This window comes from Ochotona curzoniae, unplaced genomic scaffold (genome assembly GCF_017591425.1).
Source record: "Ochotona curzoniae isolate NIBS_2020 unplaced genomic scaffold, NIBS_Ocur_1.0 scaffold_4683, whole genome shotgun sequence".
NCBI classification, from domain to species: domain Eukaryota; kingdom Metazoa; phylum Chordata; class Mammalia; order Lagomorpha; family Ochotonidae; genus Ochotona; species Ochotona curzoniae.
This window is the reverse complement of record NW_024467121.1, coordinates 11,367,814-11,379,676: the sequence shown is the minus strand read 5'-3', so window position 1 is coordinate 11,379,676 and position 11,863 is coordinate 11,367,814.

Below are 11,863 nucleotides of genomic sequence, written 5' to 3'. Positions count from 1 at the left end.
TAGCCCTCATGTAGCTGAGAAGGAATTCTTTTTACCTGTTATTTTTAACTGGGATATTGGCTTTATTTCTACTTCCAGATCTGAACTGAGTCTTGTACCTGCTGTCATTTAGATTAAAGTAAAACAATTTACACTCCTAGGTCTCCTATTTGAAAATAGCAGATATTGGCACTTATTGCCCTCCATCAGCACATGGATCAAATCCTTACAATGAAATCTCCTTTTAAAAGATTTAGTTATTTGATAGAGTGACAGGGAGTGTTGGCAGTAGGGAGCAGGAAATAGAGAGATCCTCCATCTGGTCTTTCACTCCCCAAACGGCCACAAAGGCCGAGGTAGAGCAAGTTAGAGACAGAAGTCTGTACCCCATCTAAAAATCTTCTCTGAGGTGGCAGGGACCTATGTATTTGAAGCGTCTTCCTGTGCCTTCCCAGGTACATTAGCAGGAAGCTGCACAGAAATAAAGCAACAGGGAATCCAGACCTGGCACTCCATGAGGAATTCTGGTTTCATAAGCGGGACACACTCAATGTGTCCCAATGCCTGTAAATCTTTGTTTCCACATTTGCTCATTCTTTTGGTTCTGTCTCACAGCAGCTTTGGACATGTGTGTATATTTGCTGACTTAGTTCTATTCCTTATTTGTATACTATGTTCTATGCCTAAGTACATAATAGAACATTTCTGGCTGATTGCTATCAACTAAATTCTCAGATTTTTATAGTGTTGGCAAATAACCATTGAACCATCTTCATCAACCTTTCTGCCACAAATCCCAGGAACCATCAGAAACACTAACTTTTAAGCAAGGGTTTTAGCAAGGAAGTTAAGATTAGAAAAAAGAGAGAGAGAACAGTGAAAAAAAAAATGGAGTATGTGGGATATGGCTGTTTCCCCCCTGAGTCAAGAAGGTACGAAAGAAACGAAAACATTGTGTGGATAATCCACACAGGTTAGCTGTTCTTTCTGTTTCATCACCTAATATCAAAGATTACACGTTACTCCTTCTGCAACAATGCATTATACTTTGCTATCAAGAATGAAATAGTACAACTGAGGGGATGAATTAGTAGAACTGTGGAATTTTTATTTGAATTGAAAATATTGCAGTGGTGGAAAAAAATAATAAAAAAGAAACTAACTCTGAAAGTCATTGTCATCGGAAGCAATTTGTTACTATTAGGATCTAGGAAAACTAGACATCGTTAATTAGAACATGTGAGTAAGTAAATCGAGGCATGGAAAGGTGTTCAGCTAGAAGAGTTGGTCAGCCTGACTGCTTTGAGGACAGACAGTACTCCGTGCAGACCTCCCTGCACAGCAACCTCCTCTGACAGCCACGATATGTTTCTCCAATGCTAGGCAGTAGAAGTTAGGCACAATAAGACATTGCGTTTTTTCCCCTTTGATCCACCACTGCAATGAGTTTGGCACTTTCCTTTAAAGTCAGGCTTTGGGTCAGCTACCAGTAGATTCTACCATTCATCTCCCATCTTAAAAGCCGAAGTTGAGAGAAGTAAAACAACTCCAGAACCCAGCAGGGATAGTTCCAGACCCCTTCTGCATGTCTTCAGGAGTTCTTGATCATTACACATTTAGAAACAATGAAAAGATGCCCAGTTTTGCATAAGCCAGCATGGAAACAATTCCTGGCCTGGCTTCCTTCTGTCCTATCTGGTGGCTGACTACAAAGCACATCAAGACAGGGATGAGCACAGCCCACAGCCCCTTTGACCAGAGCATTTCCTTCCAGGGTTTCTCTCCGGGTTATCAGCTCCATTAGAAAAGGACATTCCCCCAGTTTCTCATCCACAATGTAAGCAGAATAGGACTATAAATAAAGGCTCAAGATCTATAGTCCAAACAAAAACGTCACTGTGTCTTTGCTGCCTAATATCCGCTTCTAGATGAATGAAAACCAGAATTAGAAAAGTTGGAAGGAAATAAAATTCTAGTCCCAAAATCCAACTTGCCAATTACTACCCACAATAGGTATGATCATTTATTGTTTTGTCCAGACTAAAATTAAATTTGTTATTATTTCCCCACTTAATGGTTTAAGTCTAACAAATGGTTGTAAATATTTTAACAGGCAACAAAGCTTTTTTCTTAATAAAAGCTCATTCAAAATATAGGATAGTAATTAAAGAAAACTGCTGGTATTATAGTCTTATTATCGCACTATTAAAATGAGTTGTATATGAAAAATGCATATCATAAATGGTGATTATGTTTGGAGACAGAATAATCTATTTTGAGCTAAATATAGATTATTCATACATTTCCCATAATAGCAATGTCTTGGCAAAATCATAAGAGAGAAAACTGATAAAATTACCAAAAGAAAGTCATAAAATTATTCTAGTTTCCATTTTCTACTACAAAAATGTCACTAATTACTTAGAGTGAGAGTGGGTTTTTTTTCCATGAATTTAATCTAACAAAACCACTTCCTTTAAAGATATGTGATAAAGTGTAGGCCACTGCTTGTTGCAAAACACATCTGTGCAAAATTGCTAAAGAGTTCATTCAAACATTTTGTTTCTTTTGGAAAATGCACAGCCTATGCTATCGTGGTAACTAGAAAGTACTTGCAAATTTTGACAAGATGATACTTTTATATGGGAACAGTAACTTAGAGCATCAATTTCAGGAAAAGAAAATGTCAATCAATTTTAAAAAAGAGCTTACACTGATATGATTGTGCTATGTGTCTTCTTATGTTTTCTTATTTTTTGTGTGTGCCATGATTGCTTCACATAAATGGAAGTGGTTTCATGTAAAGCACACAAGTGGCATGGAAACAAATACCATTCAAAAAATAGAATCTGCCATTTTAATTTTGTTTACACTTTCAGGAAACCTGTAGTTCTCAACTACATAAAACTACTTCAGAAAGGCTAGTGAGAAAATGGAACCAAAAGATTATTTTAAGGAAAAATGATTCTGAATTTTCAAGAACCTTTCTGAAGATGTCTTGTGTGCATGGACCCCGAAGATTTTTGCACCAAAATAAATTTATCTCTGAAGTCCATTTCCTATGGACTCTTTGAGGTACATGTTCATCTCAACTTTCTGAGTCACACTTGGCTTGGGACTGGCTGATTTGTGAGGTAGAAAGATGCCGGGGTAAAAATCGCATGTCTTCAGACCACTTCCACCTTTGACCATCAATTTCCTCATGCACATGCAAGAAAGACTAGAACAAAATGGAAGACAGCGGGATAAAATGAGAACTGGTAAGTTGACTGAACTCAGAGAAATCTGTATTGATCATGCATGGCTTGTATTGTTCTATGAGACCACAAATATGAGCCTATTCTTTGCCTCAAAAGTCGAGTCCAGTAAAAGAGAAAAAATAGATGAACTTAGGGTTTGGAACAAGAGATGCAATGATGGAAAAAAAAAGAAAGAAAGAAAAGAAAAAAAAAAAAAAGACACCACAGCAAAACACCACAACATGGAGCCTCAGGGTGGGAGGAATTGTGGGGTAGTAAAAGCACACACTTCCCACTGCGGGACCGGCCAGAGACTCCTCTCCTATGAGCTCTGTCGACCTGACACCATGGAGCTGTGATGTCAGTTCCAACCTTCAGTCTTCACTTGACTGTGCCAGACAAGCTGAGGACGGACAGATGTGTAGGAGAGCGAAGTCAGGCCTGTCTCTTGCAGATAGAGGATGAGTCACTGGCAGAGGCCGTGCAGCCCTCTGAGTTTCAGTTTTCACACTGTATGATCAGAGTCTAGTTGTGAGCATCTGTCTCATGTTTCATCCCCATTGTCAGGATTTTGTTCTCTAACCTCGGTGTTACCAGCTTTCAGGTGGCTGAGCCCATAAAGAACGGCTGAGAAGTAGGCATAAGAATTGTACCAGTCCTGTCCCAGTCTTATCCTAAAGAATTACAATGAGATTATGTTTTCAGGGTCTCTACTATCTAATCTTCGTTTGGAGACTCTCCATTCCTAACTTCTGAACCAATTAGGCACACCCCTGTGTACTTGCTGGGGTTACTCCATACTCTCCCCAGTAGGTTCTGTCGTAAGCCAGTATGTGCTATGCTGACCCTCTATCATCACATTTGTGACCTACAAAACAATTTCTTTCTCAAACACATGAATTTGTGGGTTTATCAATAGTGAATGCTTTGATAGAACATAAAAACTTCACAACAGGTTTCTTTATTTTTCTTTTTGTTTGTTTGTTTTTAGTTACTTATCCAGTTTTCAGCACAATGATAAGTGCTACCAAAGTTTTTATAGGATAGTAGGAATTAAAGGAACTTACCAATCCAAACAGACATTATATTTCTGTACATACTGACATCGTTTCTCTCTCCAGCTCTGAAAATTATTTATTTAGCAAGTTATTTTATTTAAAATACATACAGTGGAGGAAGTAGGAAGTAAGAGCCATACAGACAGAGAGCTCTCATTTCCTGATTCTGATTCACTCCCCCTATGTTTGCAATAGACACAATAGGACAAAGCTAAACATCAGAACTTCCATCAAAACCTTCAACATGACTGTCAGAAATCCATGTAATTTAGCCAAAAAAAAAAAAAAGCCAGAGTTACAAACAGAGCCATGATTCAAATCCAGGCACTGCAATTTGGGCAGGTATTCGAAGCAGCATTGCAACTGTCAGACCAAATGCTTGTCCCATTTTCCTCCATGTTTCCATACACATCAATCTGTTATTCTACAATCATACACATACACCCATTTTTCCAGCAGTATATTAAAATTGAGGCCAAAGAAATAATCTACCTTTTTACAACTTAAGAATATTCCCTTTAATTATTAAAAATAATACCCGAGTACTGGTGAATATTCATTATTCATGTATTTATTCATTCAACGAATATTCATATAGTCTACTACTATGCACTGGAAAAAAATCATGCAAAACAAGCAAGATCCCTAACCTCAGATCTTACATTTTTTGGGGGGATGGAGAAACCTAGAACATAAAAATTTTAAAGGAAAGAGAATTGCACAAAATAACAAATGCATGTGAACACTAAGTGATAAGCAAATGAGAATAATATAAGGTGACTCTGTACTCTAAGTACTATTGAGGATTAAAATGGCTTTTCTGAAGAGGCAAGGACTGAGTGGGAAGGAGGAGATGGAAGACATGGAGACAGAGGAAAATTCCAGTAGGTGGAAGAGCTTGTACAAAAATTGAAGCCCACAGTGTTTTCCAAGAAGAAAAACAAAAAACAAAACAAAACAAAACAAAACAAAACACTGGGCTAAACCACAAGTTGGGGATATGAGATAATGTAAATAGTAGAAAAGAATGTCTTCTCAAATTAGTTGTACAGAATGAACTCCTTTTTGCCCATATGATCATTTCAAAAACATGCTGGATTATGCAGGTTCTTTTTTCAAAATAACCCCAGGGCTTAATGTTGTAGTATGATACAATTCCAGTATCCCAAATGAACTCTCTTTATGTCCTGCTGCTCCACTTCTGATCCAGCTCCATGCTGATGATCTGGGAAAAGCAGTTCAAGATAGCCCCAGTGTTTGGCTGCCTACCATCTTTGTCGGGGACGCTGCTGAACTTTCTGACTCCTGGCTTTGGCCTGACTGCACACTAGGTGTGCTTATCACCTGGGGAGTGAAACAGCAAAGACAAGATTTTTATTTGTCTCTCCCTCTCTCTCTGTAGTTCCACCTTTCAAAATAAAGAAATAAATATTTAAATAAATATACTATTGTTTGTCCATTTGGAGGAAAGTCCAGATTCTCTCCAACTCAGGTATTTCCTATGCTAATTATTGAAAACTGTTGGCCTAGCAGCTTAAGTCCTGGCCTTGAATGAGCCAGGATACCATATGGGCACTGATTCTAATCCTGGCAGCCCCACTTCCCATCCAGCTCCCTGTCTGTGGCCTGGGAAAGCAGTTGAGGACAGCCCAAAGCCTTGGGACCCTGCACCATTGTGGGAAACCTGGAAGAAGGTCCTGGCTCCTGGCTCCGGATCGGCCCAGCACCAGTCATTGCAGTCACTTGGAGTGTGAGTCATCAGACGGAAGATCTTCTTCTCTGTCTCATCCTCTCTGAATATCTGAATTTGCAATGAAAATAAATAAATCTTAAAAAAAAAAGAAAAGAAAACTATGTTTCTGGATACCCATTGTGGCTTCCCCACAAATCTGTCTGTTGTATACCTCCCATTTGGAACACTCTAGCACCCACCTAAAAAAAAAAACGGGCACCCACAGTACGAGTGGTTTAATCAGATGAATGAGATGAAGTTAAACCATTGGGATCAGTCAGGAATTTGGGAGTTATTCAATTCCAAGGAAAGATAATAGTATCTTGAACTTGGGCACTCATAATAGAGATAACACTTGGTAGACACATATGATGAAATCAACAAAAATTGTAATGGATCCAATGTGGTGAATAAAGGGAAGGAATTAAGAACAGCTTATAGATTTGGAGACTAGAGCAATGGTGGGATGATTCATTGGGGCAGCGATGATTAGGAAAGCACTGATAGGTTTAATTTACTCATTCATTCACCTACTTAATTTTGGTTTAGAGATGTCCTTTGTCCACTTTAAACTGATCTCATCAATTAAACAGCCTAATAGAGATGTCGAGCAGGTAGGTGATATAGGAATCTATGGCTCTTCGCTAGAATTACAAACAGTAAGTCCTTTGCATAAGGATCGTTTTCAGGCTTTACATCTAGATGAGATTCTCCAATAAACACAGCCACCACAGAATAAAAAGGAATGACAAATATAATTCCATTTACATTTTGAGAAGATAAATACTAACAAAACAGACCATGGTAAGTACTAAAGTTAGGGGAAATTCATAAAATAATAAAGGACCTTAGGAAGAAATATATTGTCAACTGCATCAAAAGTTCAAAATTCCAATAAAATTATTCTAGAAAAGCACACATCAGTTTTAACAACGTGAAATATGTTTAGTTTTTAATGGAAACATCAGAACAAAAACTACTGCAAGGTTGAGTATAAGACTAAATCTATTTATCACTAGAAAACCTGATAACTCTAGCTAGGTCACTTGCTTCTTTATGTATCTATGTATCTAACTATATCCATCCATCTATCCATGCATCCACTCATCTACCCACTTACCCATACTTCGGGAGGGAGCACTGTGTAGAGAGGTTTAAAGAGAAAATGGTGTCTAGTGTCCTGTTAAACACTTTTGAAGTGGCTGTTGGACATTCAAGCAAGCCATGTAGTTACAGTAAGGACTAAAAGTTTGAGAAAGAGTCTAGATCCTGAGATCATGATATAAGGGAGAATGCAGTCCTTGGGTGAAATAACTGAGGGAAAGACATAGAAAAAAGAGAAGTTCACAAGGAAAAATCAACTAAGTGTTCAGGAATAGAGAGAGTGGTGAGAGAAACCAGGTAGTGAATAAGTTTTTTGGGTTTTTGTTTTTTTTTTTTTTTTTAGATCTAACTCAGGGACCAGGCAGATAAACTTCAAGGGTACGTTTCAGAGGTTATTTTAAGCAAATTCAAGTCAAGCTGCAGGATGCAAGAAATAAAAGTATCCCCCATGGTGATTTGTTATTGCAAAAGGATCATCCTATGCCTTCAGGCTGCATTCATGTAACAGTGGCACATCATGGTGAACCAAGTGTGGCTGTCCTTTGGCTCTGTGACTAAAAAGGGGTGGGAGGCCCAGGTGTGTGAGATTTCCCACAGCATGACAGCTCCTCAGGAGGGCTGACCTGCCCTCTTTCTGATAAATCATAAGCTATTCTTCCTCTGAAAGATTGTAAAGAGGCAGGAGATGAAAAGTACCTGAAGTGTTATATCAGGAGCTTTTTTGTGGTTTTCCTCTAAGAAAAGATATGAAGGTTGGAAGGTGAGCCAAAGCCGAGGAAAATAGAGTTTTAAAATGGCACACAAAAAGTAAATATTTTAAGGAAGTCAAAGTTGTATGTGAATAATTATTATTCGTTCTAAAAGTTCCATTTTGGTGGGTCAGAAAAGGATAACAGATTGCATTATGCACCATGATCAGTGACCCAGTTACCTTGCCCTTGTCAAACCTCTCCTGAGAGCTCAGCAACCCTACTTAAAAAAAAAAAAAGACGAAAAACAAGACATAACAAAACAAAACTCTGAGATCACAGATAAGGCTTAAAGGAACAGAAATAATTCACAACTGGGGAGAATGCCTAACAAGACCCCATTTGAGGAAGATGCTAGGTCATCACCCACCAGAATCTCCAGTCCACAATGTAGGCCACTAGGATCTTTTATGTAACCCAATTTCTTCCTTTCTTTGTGTGTTTGTTTTAATTGTATTTCTTTTTATTATTATCAATTTATGATACAGCTGTATAGACCCTGGGATTTATCTTATCGCCTCCACAGTTCCCTCCCCCTACCTACTGAGTTCCCCCGTATCATTACTATAGTATAGTTCTTCATATACAGTCATATATCCATCATTGCAGGCATGGACAATGGCAGAGAATTCAGCATCCTATTGTCAAGATGTAGTAAACAGTTTCAGTGGGAGTCCATCTCTAGTCTGGAAGTAGAGATGCACACTGCATTGTATCCTCCCATCTGGATATGATAGTCTCCATTACACAGTTACTATACATCCCCTTAAATGAAAAAACACAAAATAAAATCAACCAAAAAAAGAAAAAATTAACAACACCTTGAAGTTAAATAACATGCTACTGAATGACTAATGTGTTGCTGAAGAAATGAAAATCTACCTTCTTGAAGAAAACGATGCTACTCTATGATCTATGAGTCATTGAAGAATTTAATAAGAAAGTGTTTTGAAACTAAATAATCCATGTGATATAGTTTCCGCTGATCTTTGGTTGGTGAGATATGTCTCCTATAGTCAACAAATAGATGGGTTTTGTATTTTAAATCCAGTCTACTTATATATGATGTTTGATTCATGCGTTTAAGCTATTTGTACTCAGGATAAATATAAATAGGTGGTGATTTGGTCCTGTCATTTTAGCAATAGGTTGTTTATTAACTTAATCTTCTCTTATTTTTTTATAGGGATTTTCTTCATATTTATCTTTGGTTTTGGTGGGTGCTGTATCATTTGTAGAGGAGGGTTAGAAGAGGTATATTCATTCAACTTTTCTTTACTGTGGAAGAGTTTTATTTCATTTTCAAAGACAAAGGACATTATCATGGTCCAACAATGTTTTTCTTTCAGAACCTGGAACATGTCTCTCCATTATCTTCTGGCCTCTAGAATTTCTGTGAGATGTCTCCTGTAAGTTTAAATTGTATTCCTTTATATGTCAATTGATTTTTTCCATGTGCACATTTAAGGATCTTTTCTTTATGTTTGATTGAACAGAGCTTGATTATCATGTCTTGGTGAAGACTGCTTTTGGTCAAGGCCGTTGGGAGTTCTGTGCCTCTCCTGGATGTTGTTTCCCAATTTTTTTTCTCCGGATTAGGGAAATTTTCCTTTATTATTTCATTAAATATGTTTGAAAAAAGCAGTTTCTTTTTCTGCACCTTCTGGGACTCCCATAACTCTTATATTTGGCCTTTTAATAGTGTCTTTCAATTCTTAAGCACTTTTTTTAGCTTGACTCAGCTCTGTTTCCGACTTTTTGTTTGTTTCTCCCTGGTGATAGGAAATATCTTCTAAGATTCTTTCTTCTGCCTCTTTCATTCTATTTTGGAGACTCTCCACTGTACTTTTAACTTGCTCCACTGTATTCTTCATTTCTGATAGACCAGCTTTCATTTGATTCATTTCCAGTGTGACATATTCCTTGAATTCCTTGAATGCCTGCTTTATGTGCTTCTCGTTGTTGATAAGAAATTTTATAACAAGTGTTTTGAATTCTATATCCCCCATTTTCTCAATGTCTTCCTCAGTGAACTCTGAAGTTGGCATAAGAATTTGTTCCTTGGCAGGGGAGTCTTCAGTAATATTCATTTTATCTGTGTGTCTTCTTTTGCTCTTGGTCATTGCACTTCTGGCTAGCAAATTCTTCTCCTTAGAGCAGGTTTCTAAGCTGTGTCACCCACAGGTCTACAGTTCTATTTTACTTATTGCAGTTGGTGCACGGCTCTTTGCAGTCAGTTGTGCCACTTCCTCCAGTGAGTTCCAAGTCTAGGTTCTTATGTTAGATTTCCACCATGGTCTCCGTAGCCCCAGTTCCTGGCTCACCATTCTCCACATACTATGATACCATGCTGAGGCTGCAGGGTTATCTGTACAATCTTTCTCCCACTTCCGGCTGGAGCAGGACCCAGGATTAGGGAGACACCAGGTGTCCTATACAGTTAAGTTGTTGGAGGTTCTAAGCTTGCAGGGACCTGTTAGCCATTAGGTCTGAGGGCCACACAGACTTATTTTGACCCGCACAATGCCATAATTTGTATTATTTTCCTGTGGTACCAGTGTAATGAACTGAACTCAGTGAGTTTTGCCAAGCTCAGCACATGCACAGCTCACTGTTGTCCCTGCAGTCTTAAATTCTTTGCCACACTCACTGCAAGAAATGGCACCTGATGTGCCACCACTAGAGTTTTCTATCTGCTGGCCATCAGGTCTGAGGGCTGCCCGGACCTGTCTTGGGTGGAACCTGTAGGATTCCACGTTGTTGCTGTTCGCTGAGTCAAAAATGAGTTCACTCCCAGCTCAGTGCATGTGCAGTACTGTCCATAGCCCTTGCCTCTTTAAACAAAATGGTGCTTTTTATGGTTCAAGGAGGCAGACTGGGTTGTGACTCTTACTTCACTGACTGTCTGGGATCTGCTGCTCTGTCTTTGCTCCTGGTCAAATCAGACAGACCATCAGCATGGACAGTTTTTTGTCTAGGTTCACTGCCTGAGCTCCCAATAGATGTTCCTTCCCACCTTGTTGCTGGTGGAGTTCTGGATGCTGGTGGAATTCAGAACACCATTCCCTGAACTCTGCTGGGATATCAGTGACTGCAACACCACACCATTGTTTTTACTGTGTACCTCTGTGTGTCCATTTCTAGGTAACCCTCTGCTGGTATTCTCTCTTCTCCTATTTCCTGGAATGCGCCTTCTCTGATTCACACTGGCTAATGTTTCCTGTAACCCATTTTCTTTCTAAGACTCTAAGAGACCCTTAAACAATTCACTGGGATCTGACACAATCATCTAGGTTTTTGAAGACAGCAAAGCTAACAAAATCTGAAGACTTTTAACTATGTCTCCTCTGCTTTCTGTTGTCTCGTCCAGCAACCCAGAACAAGGCAGACAGGGGGTGCAAGGGGAAAGGAAATAAGCAATAAAAAAAAAATCTGCTAATTAATGTCTCAATAAATATTTATACCAGCATAACAGATACTAATGGCAACTTCCTTTTAGCTCAGATTTATCATTGGGTCATCTTCCTGTGACAGTCTTGTTTTCTTCACTTCCTGCATTTTTTCATAGTGAGTCATTATTTTTGACCACTCTGCTTCCACAAGATCGCTCCCAGTTTCCATTCTGTCCAGCTGGCATTTTTTTTTAAGTATGTGTATTGAAGGGAGTGGATGAAAAGTTTACTGTGCCAATAAAGATTGATGAAACAAACAGAAACTGGAAAGGTACTCAAGGAGGACAGAAAATTAGTCCCAAATCCAAAATAAATAAATAAAAAAGTTTCACATTCAGAAACACATTATTACTTAAAAGGATCTGTGGGAGCCATTCTTTCCAAAATGGGTTCACTTTTCAAAGTGACTTAGATTATATGAGGAAAAAGTACACTCATTAGCCAATTCTAAATCAAGGTGGATGTAATTACATCGGTTAACAGCCTTTTCTGAACACCTTGCTGCTCTCTTGGTAAACATCTCAAGTCTCACTATGGGTTGAAAATCTAA